This window comes from Lissotriton helveticus, chromosome 12, assembly GCF_964261635.1.
Source record: "Lissotriton helveticus chromosome 12, aLisHel1.1, whole genome shotgun sequence".
NCBI lineage: Eukaryota > Metazoa > Chordata > Amphibia > Caudata > Salamandridae > Lissotriton > Lissotriton helveticus.
The window spans coordinates 445,701,942-445,721,665 of record NC_136073.1 but is presented as its reverse complement, the minus strand read 5'-3'; positions in this window follow the sequence as shown (position 1 = coordinate 445,721,665).

The following is a 19,724-nucleotide window of genomic DNA, read 5'->3' as shown; positions in this document are numbered from 1 at the left end:
ATGATTAAAGAATATTGGAATGCTAGCACTAATAGCATGAAACCCATAAAACAATTTCTCACCTGCACCACCACTTTTGTGATTTATGTCTTAGTCTGCCCTTGCAACCTTGTGTTTGTAGGTAGCACTACCCACATGGCCAAGAAACGTATCTTGGAACATACGAGAGCCATTAGTAAAAAAGATCAGCAATATCCAGTGGCCAGACACATTGAGGCATGTCATTTCTCTGATCCCAGTAAACTGAAATACTTCATTATAGAACAGGTGCCCTTGCAACAAAGAGGGGGGGACCGCACTCTGAAACTCAGACAAAAAGAATCTAGACACATAATTAGCATGTTCACGAGATACCCGAAAGGGCACAACATGGATGAGGAGATGGCCATACACTTACATGATGTCACATGAGCTGTTATCGCCACTCGTATCCTATATGTGAACTATATTGCATTAATATTGAAAGACGGTTAAAACTGTAAATATGTGGAAATTGTATTTTACATGTAATGCTATTAGTGATATAGTACTCTTACTTCTCTTTCTCTCTTTTTTCTACCACAGGATGCAAGGGAGGGACTATGCCTCAGGACTGCGGCACTGATACCCTAACCCTTTCACCATTGTCTCCATTTTTATCTTTCTTAATTTACTTATTCTTTGCATGATTAATTATTCACGATTTTTGTGCACTGTGAAATTTTCATAACTCTTGGTTATTTCTCTAGTTCTCCGTAAGTTGCAGTTCTTAATTGATTTATCTATAGGTTACATGACGAGATGGTGATTACCATCATAGAGGTAAGGCACTAACAAGCCATTATTATTGACTCGATCCAAGTTTTTATTATCTCTGTTTGTCACAAACCGATCAATATGAATGAGACACACATTACATTGTTTCTGCACGTATACGACACTCACTCCTCTTGGATGTAATTTTATTTGTCATGACAGAGCAGAAACTGACTCTTCTTGTCATATTATGGGCATTGAACTACCTTAACCATAATACATTGCGGCGAATACATCTCACCCGCCGATGTATTTTTACTAGACAATAGTTCCTATACAGACTTTGTACAACCGTTACAGATTTACACAGTTACAAAATGTCTTAGTATATATTTTGGTTGTTTTGCTAGTATTGTACTAACCACCGATACTTTTTCGAGTCTGTATATTTTTGATGGCGCCCACTGCTGAAATACCAGTCTGCTTTCGATGGCCACTGTTTTGTAACAATACGAGTGTTGTTAAAAGGAGTAACTTTATTTATCCAAACTGTGTGAACAAGCGCTCTGTGAAGTGCAAAACGCGTCACGTTTGGTTTATGACTGCAATAAACCAGGATATTTTGACTTAATGGATGGCCTCCTGTGTGATATTTTGACCTGAGTCCTCGATGGAACTCCGTGTTATTTGTGATATATATATATTTATATATATATATAAATATATCTGCAAAGAACGCCCACTCCGTGAATAACGGATATATATATATATATATATATATTTAAAAAAAAAATTAAATACCACGAAGTGTGCGATTCACTCTGTCCTCAGAGGATAGGTTGTTAAAATATAATTATGGCTTTGTCCTGCCATGGAATACCGCACCATCACGTAAGAGCGCCAGAACTGCCCGCAATTGGAATCTGTGTGACTTTCTCTGAAAAGGATCAGGGCAGCGGCAGCCACCAAGGACTGGACCCTGGCAGTGATCTCAGCACGAACGGAAAAGGCATGAAGAGAATCGTGGTAAACAAGTAGTGGAACAATTAAAGTTGCATCGCACCCACCGTAGGGAAAGAATTGTATGCTGACTACCTGGACCAGAAGGCTCCGCACTGCACGTCACCGCAAGAAACCCACCTGAGGGTAATCACTAATGAAATATAAGAGCAACAAACGGGTCTAAGCAAGTCAGCAAAAACGCCGTATGCAAGCTCCCCCTCTGACGAAGGCCAAAGGTTGGCTGAAATGCATAAGGAAGAACGGAGCTCCACAAAATGAAATTACATTTTTTTTAAAATTACCACGAAGTGTGCGATTCACTCTGTCATATATATATATATATATATTCACTGAAAAAAACATAGGTTTCAGGCATGTTATAGTTAGAAATTAGCATTTAAAAAACATAGAAATGCACTGAAAAGACATAGGTTTCAGGCATGTTATAGTTAGAAATTAGCATTTAAAAAACAATAGGAATTCACTGAAAAAAACATAGGTTTCAGGAACGTTATAGTTAGTTGGACATTTCACACCACTGATTACATCTCAAATGACATCACTGATGACTTAGAAATACTCATGGTATTTTAGAGTGGGTGTATCAAAGGTTACATTCAGAGGTGAGGAGGTGCATAAGATTTTCACACGTATTACGTCATCAGTGATGTTATCAGAGATGTCAATGACCATGTCATGAATGATGCAATATGTAACCTTATCAGCAGTGCATTGAGTAGGCAGTAGTTATAGTTAGCTGAACTAACTATAACGCTGTAATTTCTATGGTTTTGTACGAGTGAAATGTCCAACTAACTATAACGTTCCTGAAACTCATCAAGAAAAAAAGAAAAAATAAGAAAAAATAAGAAAAAAGACTCTTTCTTTAACTGAAATTCAGCTGCATCTTGTATATGTTATGGACATAATGATATGGCTACTAATCCAATACTGAACAAACTAAAGCAATGGCTGATATATAAAAAAAACACGTACCATACATGCACTGAATTAATATGAAAAGTTTCTCTTGTTATTCTGCATGAATTTTGATACAAATCAGACAGCAGAAGTCAGTCATATATCAAATTGCGTAATTAAGCAGATTGATGTACTAAACATTAATCACGTGCCCTTACATACCAAATGCAATTTCATAAGAATGCTATGAATATCATAAAATGTGTTTCTCTGTCAGTTGGGATACGATGTTTAAAATCACTACAACTCCCATAATGCAATGGGGTTGTTTTTAACAGGAAATGCTTTAAAATGGACGACGATAGTAGTGGCTCCCTACCGTGACAAAGGCCGACAGGCCGAAACAAGTCTGTTGACAGACTGGCTCTGTTTTTGAAATAAATCTTTTGGAGTATGAAGAACTGGTGTGTGCGACTAATAATTTGCAAAAACAAATTACTTTTGGCCTTGGGTCCAGCCCGTAGTCTGCACCCGCTGTAGAGCGCTGTGGTAACTCTGACCACATTGTTGCTGATATATATATATATATATTACCTACTGGCGGTCGCCAGTAGGTATATATAGTTAGGATTTTTTTCCTATGGGATTTTTGAAAATTCTATGTCAAATAACTTTGGCGTTTGTGGACGGAATTGGCTGAAATTTTCAGGAAAATGGCACATTTTGTTTCTGAGCAGCCCCTGAAAATTGGGGGGGGGGGGTTCGTCCAGGGGGGGTCGAGAAAAAAGGGGGGTCCCAAAACGTGTTTTTAACATTGAGTTTTCCATAGGGCGGTTGGCCTCACTTTTAGCCCGAACGGCTGAATGGATTTGCACGAAACTTGGCAAAATTGTAGGGACTGGTAGCCCGATGTGCCTTTTGTAGGTCTCAATATATGTGCTACAGTGGATTTTGAGAAATTAACGTTTAAAAAAAGATATATATCTGTAACAGCGGACCGGGCAGCGCTCCAGTACGCGTACTTTTCGCGCAACGGAGCTTTGTGAAGCGAAGCTGATTGGTTCTCCGGCGTCTGTAAACATTCCAAACAGTCCGTAGCGGCCGCCATCTTGTCTCTCGGTAGGATCGAGAGACAAGAGGAGGCCAAAGCGAAGGGGCAAATGACCATAAGGGGGCATAGTAGATCCTCGCTGACCCCCTAGGTTTGATGTGGAGGTTTTAAAAGGGCCCCGCGGGGCAAAAAAAATAAATAATAATAATAATCGAACGGCTGAATGGATTTGCACGAAACTTGGTAAAATATTAGGGACTGGTAGCCCGATGTGCCTTTGCTAGGTCTCAATATATGTGCTCCAGTGGATTTTGAGAAATTAACGTTCAAAAAAAGATATATATCTGTAACAGCGCTCCGCTTCGCGTAACGGAGGTTTGCGAAGCTGATTGGTCATTCTGTCACTGGGCTATAGTTGGGCTACATCTGGCTGATATTTGGGCTACATTTGTTTTTTTTGTCTCTGGCGGCCATCTTTGGGCTACATTGGGCTACATTGGGCTTCATTGGGCTTCATTGGGCTAAATTGGGCTACATTTGGGCTCCAACATATATATAGGCCAATGTAGCCCAATATATATTTTTCAAAGTTAATTTTCGTAAAAACCACTGGAGCATATATCTTGAGACATAGCAAAGGCACATCGGGCTACCAGTCCCTACAATTTTGCCAAGTTTCGTGGAAATCCATTCAGCCGTTCGAGCTAAAAGTGAGTCCAACCGCCCTATGGAAATGAAGGAAATGAATGGGTAATTTGTAATTAGCAAGTAGCTCATCGCAAACTAGGAATGGTAAAGAATCGCTATTTATTCCTTAAAGTTCGCTATTTAGGAAATGCAAAAAACTTTGATGATACATATGGCGGTTCATCTCTAACAAGATAAGAAGCATAGGGATAGATTTATGATGACTGGCGCATCACCAGGGATGTGTTAGTCATTCTGTGCCGCTGTTCCGTCACCTATGGTGTGCTGCATTTACAATGCGGCGCATCATGGGGCAAAAACAGCACAGATGCGTGATGTATCTGTGCCGTAAAGGTGGCGCATTGCTGGAGTTGTATCGCAAGTGTGATGAAGCTCCAGCAAGGGTCGGGGGTGCCCCTGTCGCAGGGTTTCTGTTCTCACACAGAACTGTGGACAGAGGATTGGAACCTCGGCAAATTAGGGTGCCCCAAAACTCACCTTAGTAATCAAAAACCCCTTAGCAAGCTAGGTACAGTGTCACATTGGATATAACAAACTCTCAATGTTTAGACAATCCAGAATATGAACTTATAGTACCTCAGGATACGTGGAACTCATGAACAGTCGGTCATTATATATTTCTTAGAAACCAGAACATGGAGTTAAGAAGAACACATGTGTATTTGAAATGTTTATTTACTAATGCCGTCTTCTCAGGCGTAGTATCTTAGATAATACAAGTACACATATTATCAGTAGCAAAATTACCAGCATAGTTACTAGTACATAAAAAGCAAATGGTGACAGTATGTTAACATGCTGTAAATGAATAAGAGTTAGCAACACTTATAAGCAGCCACGGGCCGTAGAGGGAGTTACGGTGGGGCAGGGAGGCGGGGAGGGGGAGGGGCAGGGTGGAGAGGGCTCCACCCTGCCCCTCCCCCTCCCCGCCTCCCTGCCCCACCGTAACTCCCTCCACGGCCCGCGGCTGCTTATATCTCACCCTCCCTAATACACATATTATATTATTTGCTAAGAAGGTCTGTTTGTGTTGGTTTAGGGCGTGCCCATACTTTAGTGTCTTAGATTTGAAGGAATCACATCAGCATACACCAGCTCTCTCTTCATGTGAACCGCATCAACTGTTGTGTATGTGTGTTCGGCAAAGCAATATAAAACCCGCCTCATGCCAAGAATTGGCAGAAGCTGCACTTATGTTATGAGTATGAAGTCGTGGAGATCAGACCTCATAACAATTCTGTATCGTGTTGTTCTTGAAACTTCAGCACTCGCTGTACAGATATAGTTTAACAAGCAAAGCAGATAGTAGAGCAATAACATATTATTCTCATGTTAACCACGATGAACTACTAGGTTGAAAGCTAAAGCAACAACTAAGTGTCGTGTGCAGAAGTTGCAAAAAAGGAAAAATGGCGTTTAAACCGGTAATGAGCCCATGCTAACTTAACACGGTGTAAAGATATCCAGGACCTAGATGACACCTCCCCATGATCCGGAAACGAACTGAATAAGATAATAGAAGTGCCATCTCATGAGAGCAGATTGCAACTTTATATGTGGACGGTCCGCAAGGTAAAACATTAAAAACTAGGAAAATTTAATGCTAAAGAAAAATAAAACAGCCAAGTACTTTATCGAGTCTTAAGCCAATAGGCAAGCTAAATAATAAAAACTTGACAAATAAGTCAATGAATTGTCAATGAAATGCTAGTACTCAGCATATCAAACATGAAAAAGGTCTATGACATAACTGTGTATGCAAAATAAGCTGCAACAGCCTCCAATAGGAAGTCACCGTCTTCATCCGAAAAGAGTTCAGCCATCCAATTTAAAAGCGGAAAAGAACATACGTGCTCTCCCAGCACCGGATCCTCTATCACCATCAGAGGACAGCTCGGTGGGTTTTCAAGAAAGCTCTGTTCCAAGAAAGACTGTGTTGCCGCCAGTAAATTCCAGGGACCAATTAGTCCATGCATCAATGCCACAGCCATAATCCTTTCGCCAGGACAAACCAACTCGTGAGTAATGATAGGAGTCATCAGCTGATTAAAGTCGACGTCAGGAGAAACCGGTCCGCAGAGACACAAATCAATGGCCCAATCGAAATCACAGGTCAGGCAGTGAAATACAGGCTTGACACAGGTGAAGTAGGAGAATCGAAAAGATAATCCATATGCCGTGCTTAATATAGCCAACGGCATTGTGCCATAATATTCTAGCATGCGATTGCGGAACAGTGTCAGCAGCTGCAGGGCGGGAGCTTGCACAGGAGGGACATCCATATTTAAAAATGTAAAAAAGCACAAGAGCGTCCGCTGGTAATGCAAGTAAAAATGGGAATCCACGAAGCACAGTGGAAAAAATAGAATGAAAGAAAGCAGGGATGACTCCAAAGATTTTCTCAAATGAAGTCACGAGACCACTGGTAACAACTTTAAAAAAGTGCGCCAGGGCCTTTGTGGAGGACGCGTTAAAGATAGTCCGAACCATCTTGCTGAAATGGAAAGGCGAATCAGTATTGAAATGGGTCTGCACCTCTGTACGGGTGTTCGCTATGTGAAGCACGAAAGTTTCACGGGCCGAACTCAAGGCCACCTCTCTCTGAGACAAAAGAGCTCTTATTCTTGCCATGCCGTTGAAATCTGCTCCCAAGGTTGGTATTTGTGGCCAGATTGAAAACTCCCTATGTTCATGTGTGGGAGGAAATAGAACATTTCTGCAGCAAATAACCCGTTCACTTACTGTTACGATAAAAGGAATACTTTTAATTAACCCAGAACAATCTTCATTATTGAGCATCAAATAACTACCATTTTCCAACAACTTGAACGTGGGGATGATAGCAGGAACTGGCGTGCCTTGCAACACGCAAGCCATATTTGGTCGGTGTTTGTTGCATGAACCGTGTAACTGTATGTGCCTACACATTAGTGAATGATCTGGCGTCTCAGTGCATTCCTCTCCATTCAGATAAACTTCTTGATCATCTTTGAAACATCTGTATGTGTATGGAAGCGACCAGACCTCATGAAGAAAAGCACTACCTAAAGGTTCATAACGACCTATTGGTATATATTTCATACAATTTGAAAACTTATATAAAGCAAAAGGCAGCGTTATTAAACCGTGGATAAGGCACGTTGCCAAAAAACCCGCAATCCTCTGCTGATGATGTCACTGAGCATGTCATGAATGATGTAATATGTGACATCATCAGCAGTGGATTACGGGTAATAGTATCTCTAGTTTACTCCCCTATAGCTGTCTTTCTTTTAACATAAGTGTCTGTTTCCTTCCCTTATACTTACTGTTCTTTTTAAAAAAAAAAAATGTTTGGTTCACTTCCGGTTCGCGTACCGGCGAGCGAACTGGGAAGCGAACTACGAGAAATAGAGGTTGGCACAGTTCCAAATATTGTACCAATTTTTTAATAACGGGGAGGTAGTTCTGAAAAGAACTTTTTTTTTTATTGTTTTTGTTGTTTTATATTTTTTTTATTATTTTTCTGAACATTTTTTTACTTTTTTTGAATTTTTCTGAACAGTTTTATATTTTTTGGGGTTTTTCTTGGAGGGGGCAATGAAAACGATTCATTGTAAAGGGCTCAACAGGAGCAACAAAACAAAAAAAAAGTATTTATTATTTGGGGCGTTTCGTACAAACTTGCATATGATAGTCAATAGCTCTGTTGATCAGAGTGATGCTTCTTTCTCCGTAGCAAATGAATCCACTGCAATATACGCAGACTTGTTTTACTTCATGAAATCTCGTTTGTATATTTGGCACCATCTCCCTGCCCTCTGGTCCCGTTACTTCCGGTACAACAGATCTTCTGGCCATAATAGGGAGATTATCTAGGTCGTTACGAAACTGTGCAGCACTGTAGTTGTTAGGATGCCACCTAGTCATATGGCGATGCATTGTGTAGTTTCCGAAACTGTATTTTTTGTCGGTCCCTCTGGACAGTCTATCTTGACATATAAGGCAAGTTACGTATCTTGCATTTACTTTTTTCTGACCTTTGGGAATTTTAAAAAATTGCCAAATGAAGTTTTCTTTCCGGTGAGACGTCCTGGGCTCCTCAGGCAAAAAGTGCCTCTCTTCGTGCTCGTCGTCCTGTTCCTCTTCTTCCTCTTCTTGCTGAATTATAACTTGAGCAGGTGGTCCACTCTTCCTTGGATGTGGTGGAGGTGGTGGGGAAGCACCAGCTGAAGCTACTAAAGAAGCCATTGCTCACTGGTAACAAAGGGTCTTTCTCTCACAATGATGAAAGTCAGAGTGAGGAAAGAAGGAGGGATTTTCATCATTTGGGAAAAACAATAGTTCTCAACCAATGAAAAGTGTTCATTTTAGATTATATGACCTAGTCTTACATCATTAGGAAACCAAAAGTGAAATGAACCAATGAAAAGTGTTATTACCAAGTCACATGACCTGCTGTGTTTACGTTAAGCGCTTTGCAGGGCCTCCCGGTTTGCTTCCAGAAACCTGTGCTTTGCGACTCGGTAAGCGTACCAGTTCGCTAACGTAGCACGTCATATGACGTATCACGCGACAACGCGAAACGTCATGCGGACGGGAGGCGTCACGATGTTGTTTTCTAACGCGGCAGTTGCGGTAAAGAAACGTTTACCGGCTCGCAGTCTATTTCGCGGCATCAAGGTCAGCTAACGGGAAGCTTCCCGATTCGCGAAGCGGGAACGAAGAAAAAAAATATTTAAAAAAAAAATTATTAATAAACATATAAAATATATTTTTGGATTTAAAGAAGAATACATTTTACAGCTACAGATATTAGCTGTTAAAAAACCAATGAAATTCACTGAAAAAACCATAGGTTATAGACCATATATAGTTAGGAATTAGCATTTACAAGACCTTGAAAATTCACTGAAAAAACCATAGGTTATAGACCATATATAGTTAGGAATTAGCATTTAGAAAACCTTATTTTACTCACACAAAACCATTGAAATTCCATATATAGTTAGTTGCACTAACTATATATCGCGCACCCGCAATCCACTGCTGATGATGTCACATATTACATCATTCATGACATGGTCAGTGACATCACTGATGACATCTCAAATGACATCACTGATGACATCACTGATGACATCTCAAATGATATCACTGATGACATCATGACACACCAATACCAGTTACTACATACGCACTCACTGATTCCTACGTCTACACACACATTCACTCATTCACCCATACAATCACTCATACATACAGTCACTCATTATTACAACACTATCATATGCACTCATACACCTATGCAGACAGTCACACACTGCCACTCATCCATGGAGTTACTCAAACACCAAGTCAGTCCTGTAAAGAATCAATCACACTTCCATTTCTTCATCTATACAGTTAAACACAGAACACCATACTTCAGTGACATCACTGATGACATCACTAATGACATCTGAAATGACATCACTGATGACATCTCAAATGACATCACTGATGACATCATGACACACCAATACCAGTTACTACATACGCACTCACTGATTCGTACGTCTACACACACATTCACTCATTCACCCATACAATTACTCATACATACAGTCAGTTATTATTAGAACACTATCATATGCACTCATACACCTAGTCAGTCCTGTGAAGAATCAATCACACTTCGATTTCCTCATCTATAGTTAAACACAGAACACCATACTTTTCACACATATACTAACACATACTTACTCTCTTATACAATCACTGATACAAGTACACATTGATATGCACAGCGTCACACACCTCCCAGCCAGCCACACACACACTCAGTCTTCCATCCATCCAGTCATTCTTCAATATGTAAAACGTATTTAAACTTTACAAAAACACACAGACACTAGATGATGTCATCAGTGATGTCATCAGTGATGTCACTGACCATGTCATGAATGATGTAATATGTGACATCATCAGCAGTGGATTGCGGGTGCGCGATATATAGTTAGTGCAACTAACTATATATGGAATTTCAATGGTTTTGTGTGAGTAAAATAAGGTTTTCTAAATGCTAATTCCTAACTATATATGGTCTATAACCTATGGTTTTTTCAGTGAATTTTCAAGGTTTTGTAAATGCTAATTCCTAACTATATATGGTCTATAACCTATGGTTTTTTCAGTGAATATATATATATATATATATATATATATATATACACACAACACTCCACTGCTCCACTGCTACTTGGCGCTTCAATGTACTGAAGAAAGGAGCACGGACCACATCTCGGTGCATTCAATCAATTTATTTTCTTAAGGTAAGTCAGATATATTATTTACTGGCGGTCGCCAGTAGATAGTTATATATTTAGAACCTAGTTTCCATAGGTAAAGCTTTTTTGTTTTCCCAATAACTTTGGTGCAGGATGGAGACTCATCTAGAAATTTTCAAAACTCGTGGGGTGCTCCGGACAGCTCCTATCTTGAGAGTTTCAGGGTGATTCGTCAAGCGGTGGGCGAGAAAAAAGCGGGGTCCTGAAACGTGTTTTATTCATGTTATTTTCCATAGGAAACTTTGGACACGGCTACAGCCCGAACTGCTGAACAGAATTACACCAAATTTGGAAAAAGATAGCCTTTGGTTCAGAAAGAGACCTTTTTTTAAATGGTGTAAATCCGTTCAGTAGTTTTTGAGATATTAAAGGAAAGAAATCTTTATATATATGGGCGGGACTTGGCTGCCAACACTTCAATCCAGGAAGTGTTGGCAGTCATCTTAGTGCAATGCTTTTTAGGTCTCACGTAGCGACGCAGCGCATGTGCTGTCGCATGGCGAGGTCTAATGTTGTCGATTTTTCTTCTGAAGAAGTACACTACCCCAAACACTACCCAAACACCAATGCCCTACCCTAAACCACTTCCCCAGCATGACCCCCTACACTGCCCAATCACCACTGCACTACCCTAAACCCTGGGATACTACTCCCAGTATGACCCACTACAATACCCAAACACCACTGAACTACCCTAAACCCAAAAACACTACCACCAGCATGACCTCCTTCACCACACAAACACCACTGCCCTACCCTAAACCCTAAGACACTACCCCAGCACAACCCCTAGACTACCTAAACACCACTGCACTGCCCTAAAACACAACCTCCTACACTACACAAACACCTCTGCAGTACACTAAACCCTAAAACACTACTTCAGCACTACACTCTACTCTACCCAAACACCACTGCACTACCCTAAACTCTAAAACATTACCCCATCACGACCCCCTACACTACACAAACACCACTGCACTACCTAAACCTTACAACACTACCCCAGCACGATCCCCCACACTACACAAACACCACTGCACTACCCTAAACCCTAAAACACACCCCCAGCATGACCCCTACACTACACAAACATCACTGCACTACAGTAAACTCTTATTCCACCCCCAGCATGACCTCCTACACTACACCACTGCACTACCCTAAACACCAAAACACTACCCCCAGTACGACACCCTACACTACCAAATCACCACTGCACTACCCTAAACCCTAAAACACTAACCCCACTATGACAACCTTCACTACACAAACACCACTGCACTACCCTAAACCCTAAAACACTACCTCCAGCATGACTCCCTACACTACCCAAACACCACTGCATTATCCTAAAACATGACCCCCTACACTAAACAAACACCACTGCACTACCCTATACCCTAAAATTCTACCATCAGCACGACCACCTACACTACCCAAACACCACTGCACTACTCTCAACCCTAAAACACTACCCCCAGCACGACCCCCTACACTACCCAAACACCACTGCACTACCCTGAACCCTAAATTTACCCCCAGCACAACCCCCTACACTACCCAAACACCACTGCACTACCCTAAATCCTAAAAGACTACCACCAGCATGACTCTCTACACTACCCAAACACTACTGCCCTATCCTAAAACATGACCCCTACACTAAACAAACACCACTGCACTACCTTATAGCCTAAAACTCTACCAACAGCACGACCACCTACACTACCCAAACACCACTGCACTACCCTAAACCCTAAAACACTACCCATAGCACGACCCCCTACACAACCCAAACACCACTGCACTACCCTGAACCCTAAATCTACCCCCAGCCCAACCCCCTACACTACCCAAACACAGCTCCACTACCCTAAACCCTAAAAGACTACCCCCAGCAAGACCCCCTACACTACACAAACACAACTGCACTACCCTAAACCCTAAAACACTACCCCCTGCACAACCTCTACACTACCCAAGCACCACTGCACTACCCTAAACCCTAAAACACTACTCCCAGCATGAGCCCTATGCTACCTAAACACCACTGCACTACCCTAAACCCTAAAATACTATCCCGAGCACGACCCCCTACACCACCCAAACACCCCTGCACTACCCTAAACCCTAAACACTTACCCCAGCAGGGCCGCAACACTACCCAAACACCACTACACTACCCTAAACCTTAAAACACTGCCCCCAGCATGACCCCCTACACTATACAAACACCACTGCACTACCATAAACCCTAAAGCACTACCCCCAGCATGACCCCCTACACTACACAAACACAATTGCACTACCCTAAACCCTAAAACACTACCACCAGCATGAGCACCTCCTTATACAAACACCACTGCATTACCCTAAACCCTAACAAACTTCCTTCAGCATGACCCCCTACACTACCCAAACACCACTGCACTGCCCTAAACCCAAAAAATAACCCCCAGTACGACCCCCTACACTACACAAACACCACTGAACTACCCTAAACCATAAAACACTACCCCCAGTACGACCCCATACACTTCACAAACAAAACAGCACTATTATAAACCCTAAAACACTACCCCCAGTATGACCCCCTACACTACACAAACACCACTGCACTATCCTAAACCCTAAAACACTTCCCAGCACTACGCCCTACACTACACAAACACCACTGAACTACCCTAAACCCTAAAACACTACCCCCAGCAGAACCCCCTACACTACCCAAACACCACTGCACTACCCTAAACCCTAAAACACTACCCCCAGCACGACCCCCTACACTACGCAAACACCACTGCACTACACTAATCCCTAAAACACTACCCCCAGCACGACCCCTACACTACCCAATCACCACTGCACTACCCTAAACCCTAACACACTACCCGCAGCACGACCCCCTATACTAACCAAACACCACTGCACTACCCTAAACCCTAAAACACTACCCACAGTACGGCCCTCTACACTATGCAAAAACCACTGCACTACCCTAAACCCTAGAAAAGTAACACCCACCCCATGCCCAATCCCCCTAACCTTTCACTCCTCGTGGTTCCTGTCTCCTCGCGGTTCGTGCTTCACGTCTTCTCTGAGGGGCGGTGAACATCGTTGTGAGGAAACGGAACAGCCTCTGTTTCCTTACAACGACGTGGATCATCTACATTTTTTTATAACGCATGGTCATTTACCATACATACCTTTACAACGAAATTCGTTGTAAAGGCATGCGTGGTAAATAACCATGCGTTCTAAGTAAATGCGTAGTAATGACTTTGCTATGTACAACACATGCATGGTAATGCATGCGTTGTAATGGTATCACAAAGTAAAAAAGTTGTTGTAACAGCAGATTACCGATCTAAGCTGGCCCCTGTTCTTCATTGAGTTGTTTATTTTATAAATTAGGAGTAAGGCATGTGTTTTTTTTACCGAAAAGTGCATTCCAGGCTGTTGTATTGTGAAAGTATCCGCGTGGCCTGGTTTCACTTCCGGTGAGAGAGTGCAAGAGCCTTTTTAGATTAAAAGGAGTTCTGTTGCTGGACGGGGCCAGTGCGACACATCATCAGAAAACACATCTAATGGAAAGCGTTCTCACGGAAGTGTGGAGCAGTGCCATGCGAGGTCAACAAGTGTGCGTCTCACCGCAGTATGATCGTACCGCCTGACCAATGTGCCGCCTACAGGGTATGGGAGGCAGAAGCGGCATCCATCGCAGGTCCTCTTGAAGACCGTTGTAGCACTAATTCTACATTTTGGAACTAGGACATTTTAACCTCATTGTTCCTGCCAGATACACAGAGAAGATCCTGTGTTATTCAGTGCCCTTGTTACCTTTTTGTGGGTAGTAGTGCTTGTCACTTCGCTGCCCCAACGGTGCACCCGACTGGGCTCCCCATCTTGTGTGCCATTTGCAGGGCCTCTGCCCTCGGATCACTGGTTTCGGTTTCTGGAGTGGCAACATAAACAGTTGCTCCCAAATGACTAGCCTGAACACTTAGGTGAATATCCCCTGCATCAGAATTTTGCAGAAATTCTTTCCTAGCTCTCTCACATTGACGAGGATGTCATAATAGCACTGCTCCACTCGCGACCCCGTATGACGTAATCAGAGCCATAAGAGGAGCTCATCGGCGTACTGACGTCACTTCCACCCATTTTTTCCATGCCACCGAGGCAAACAGGCAGACCGACACATTTTCACATGTATACATAGTATACTAAATATTTATATATATATATATATATTCACTGAAAAAACCATAGGTTAGAGACCATATATAGTTAGGAATTAGCATTTAAAAAACCTTGAAAATTCACTGAAAAAACCATAGGTTATAGACCATATATAGTTAGGGATTAGCATTTAAAAAACCTTATTTTACTCACACAAAACCATTGAAATTCCATATATAGTTAGTTGCACTAACTATATATCGCGCACCCGCAATCCACTGCTGATGATGTCACATATTACATCATTCATGACATGGTCAGTGACATCACTGATGACATCACTGATGACATCTCAAATGACATCACTGATGACATCATCCAGTGACTGTGTGTTTCTGTAAAGTTTAAATATGTTTTACATATTGAAGAATGAGTAGATGTAGAAGTGTCTGGATGAAGGATTTAGTAGGTGCGTGACTGACTGTATGAGTGAGTGATTAAATGTGTCTCACTGAGTGCATGGGTTAGTGACTAAACTGTCTTAATTTGTGCATCATTATGTCTGTTGTTCTGTAAACTGCTGCATGTGTTGATCAGTAGCTATATGAGTAACTATATGGGTTATTGATTGATTGCCCAAGTATTTGTATGGGAGACTGAGTGTGTGTGTGGCTGGCTGGGAGGTGTGTGACTCTGTGCAGATCAATGTGTACTTGTATCAATGATTGTATAAGACAGTAAGTATGTGTTAGTATATGTTTCAAAATGTAAGGTGCTCTATGTTTAACTGTATAGATTAGAATATGGAAGTGTGATTGATTCTTTACAGGACTGACTAGGTGTGTGAGTAACTCCATGGATGAGTGACAGAGTGTGAGAGTCTGTATAGGTGTATGAGTGCATATGATAGTGTTGTAAAGATGAGTGATTGTATGTATGAATGATTGTATGGGTAAATGAGTGAATGTGTGTGTAAACAGGAATCACTGAGTGCGTATATAGTAACTAGTATTGGTGTGTCAATGGTTTCAAAAATTATACTCTGTATTTAACACTGGGTGTAACAGAGGTTATATTAAAGTGTGAGGAGATGCATTGTATTGTCACATTAATGATATCATCAGTGATGTGGTCATTGATGTCAAATGAGATGTCATCAGTGATGTCATCAGTGATGTCATTTGAGATGTCATCAGTGATGTCATTTGAGATGTTATCAGTGATGTCATTTGAGATGTCATCAGTGATGTCATCAGTGATGTCATTTGAGATGTCATCAGTGATGTCATCAGTGATGTCACTGACCATGTCATGAATGATGTAATATGTGACATCATCAGCAGTGGATTGCGGGTGCGCGATATATAGTTAGTGCAACTAACTATATATGGAATTTCAATGGTTTTGTGTGAGTAAAATAAGGTTTTTTAAATGCTAATCCCTAACTATATATGGTCTATAACCTATGGTTTTTTCAGTGAATTTTCAAGGTTTTTTAAATGCTAATTCCTAACTATATATGGTCTCTAACCTATGGTTTTTTCAGTGAATTTCAATGTTTTTTTAATAGCAAATATCATAAGAAGTCGAATGTCAAGTACGTGGTAAGTAAAAACATTTTCGTGTTTATGCACACTGATCTGCTTTGAATGCTGCCCCCCCCTCCCCCTCATTTCTATTAGGAGTACTCTCTCTTTGCAGATAGTGAAGGGTAGTTAACGCAGGCCTTTGCCCCCGTTGTAATCCGTCGTGCCTGCTTCTCTCTCCATTTGATTGATTGTTATCCAAGCATTTACTGTTTTAGAATTGGTTCTCTTTGGTTCATTCTCTATTTACAAACAAGCACAGAGTCGCAATACTCTGTTTAGTCTTTGCAGATAGTGAAAAATCGTGTAAAAAAACAAAAGGAATCGAGCAAAATCAGTAGGCCACTAATGGGATCTCTTTTTGACCTCGCTAAAATAGAAACATTAGGAACAACCCCTCATGAGAAATACGAAACTAGTGAGATGAACTGAGCTCCACACCATGATGGCTGCAAGACAGCTCGGCTCCGCCACCCACCCCGCCCAAAATAACGATAAACTCTATGCAAATATTACAAATATATACAACACACCAGCAAAGTAACAGGGTAAAACATTTTATTAAATAACTATTTACATAACTATTTTATACTTTTTGTTGCCCGATCCGGCTAGCTCAATCGATCGAGCATGAAACTCATGCACTCTGATAATTCAAAGTTTTGTGGAGTGCTTGTAACACTGTCTGAAGCCTATTTGCACTTGCTACAGCTTCACTATTCTCAATGTAAGTGGGGGCTGTTTGAGGACGTGACTGCATTTGAAAACAATGTGATGCGGTGCCACCCTGAACCGCTTGACGGAGGCCCCCGAGGGACGGTGTCATGGCGCGGACTCGGAGGGGGCGCTTGGCTCCGGCCCCCTCCGCAAGTCGTGTTGCCCTGGTGTGGCCTGAGATCGCCCCCGACATAGGTGGCCGGCTCCCGGGGTCAAGCGGAACTTTTTGCCTTTTGGTGACTCTTCCATTCTTGACCTTGTCCCACAATCCGTTTCACCTAAAGACACGCTGTAGTGGGGCGCCCCTTTACCGTTTCAGTTGCCATTCCGCCCGCTTTTGCTACACTGTGCCTCTTCCGCTATTCAGCTGTTTACCGCCTGCTCTTTTGACTACAGTGTCTCGCTCACCATGTACTTGAGTTGCTCCCGCTCTTGCGGTGCAGCGATAGGCGGCTGCCACAGGACTCTCAAAATGGCGGCCGGCTCTTCAGATTTGGGCGTGGTCCACTAAAATGGGCCTGCAACACCTTGGAACTCGGACGCTTGTCTGCTAGAGCTTGGGCTCCATTCTCGAAAGCGTCCCCTCAGCCTTGAAGATTCTACAAAAGTCTTGGGGGCCCCCGACTCCCGCAGGCTTCTGGTGGGGAGCGGCTAGCATGATTGCTCGTGGAATGGCCACGACGGAGCTACGAAATGGTGGTGCTCTCATGCCAACGCCAGCTTCAGTCTGAAACATCCAGAAACACTGTAGACTACCAATTCGATCAGTTCCGGTAGCGCCCCAACGTGACCCGGTAGAGAAGAACTTGCCCTCCCCTCTTTGACTGATGGTTCTTGTTGCCCGTCCCTTCTGTTGTCATTTAACAGAACTATTTAGCCTGCTGAAAGGGGTTGTGTTCCGACCGCTGGTTGGTGGAGACATTTTGACTATATTCTGGACCTGCGTTGTCGCGTAATGCGTCATATGACGCGCCGCGTTAGCGCATCCGGAAGTGCTCCGGTGCGCGAAGCGCAGCTTCCCGGAAGCGATCTGGGGCGCGGCGCGCGGCGCGCAGCGCGTAACGTAAGCATAACAGGTCATGTGACTTGTTAATAAAACTTTTCATTGGTTCATTTTACTTTTCTTATTCTAATGATGAAAGGCTTGGTCATATGACCTAAAAATTACGCTTTTTATTACTTTCGAACATTATTTTTTCTTAAACATATGTTATAATGTTCCAGGCTAATGTACTTTCCCGGAAAATTTACAACTGTCCTGCAAGTAAAATATATTCCTTTTTCGAGAAAAAGGGCGTTTCTTCGTCCCATGACGGAGCCGTTGAGCAAAAGAGGCTCGGCCTGCTGTCTTAGTCGCCGATACGCCTGAATATCAGATTCTTATCGATCACTTTATGTTGCAGAAGTAGAAACACAACAGCCCTTGACCATTTATCTTTACTGCGTTCCTACGTATTATTACCCTTCATGTAATTGGACTGCTTTATTTCACTTGCCTTTTACTGATTCTAAAACAGTGACTATTATTAAAAACTTTACCAAAGTAAATACTACTACCATGTTTTCTTTTAAAAACCTTTATTGTGAAAATGTCAGTATACAAATACGGGCCTATAACCACGTGGGCCGGCCACGGAGCAAACTGTAATCATATATGATGAGTAGACATTTACACTGTAGAGGAACGTAACGGGCGGGCCATTAGGTTGCAAGAACTAAGGTGTCTAACAGTTGCGGAATCGGTGGACGTACATTTTATAATTAAAATACGACAGAGCCAGTTACAATAAAATTATCTAGATATACATTTGCGGGCAAGTACCATGGGTGACGTTAATTCGAACTTTCAATAGTACAGTAATCAATAACACATCAGAACTTAATATCAATAGGGATGTCGAAATATTCAATCAATTCTCGTCCCCGCCCGCCATGTGCTTCAAAACTGCATACGTATCTCGTGATTTCAAGGTTCAGCAACAAGTACACAACAAGTAGTTACGAGTCCCATTTATTCCGGCGCTATTTTGGGCGAGGACGGGCAGGTCCAGGATATAGTCAAAATGTCTCTACCAACCATCGACTATGATGATGTTCATATGCTGTATTTATTAGAGTAACACTCATCTGTCCAAATGAAATTAATTTGCCACAATCTAAACATGTCATTTTAATCTTTCCAAAGTTCTTCTAAATATTTGGGACCGTTTCCCTTGCCTCTGATGCTGTCAGTGCCACTTCTTTGGTGAATGTACTGGCAGGTCGGGGGTTCTCCTCCAAATCTCTCTTTTGTGCAGCACTATAATTAATCGGTGCCACCTCTCCATATGACGATGCATGGTATAGTTACCATAACTATATTTTTTTTCGGTTCCTCTGGAGAGTACATCGTGGCAGATGAGGCAGATAACGTACCGGGCATTTACCTTTTTTGCATGTAGAGGAAAGGAAAAAAAATTTGAGCGTCCGAGTTCTAAGGTGTCCCAGGGCCATTTTAGTGGACCAGGCCCA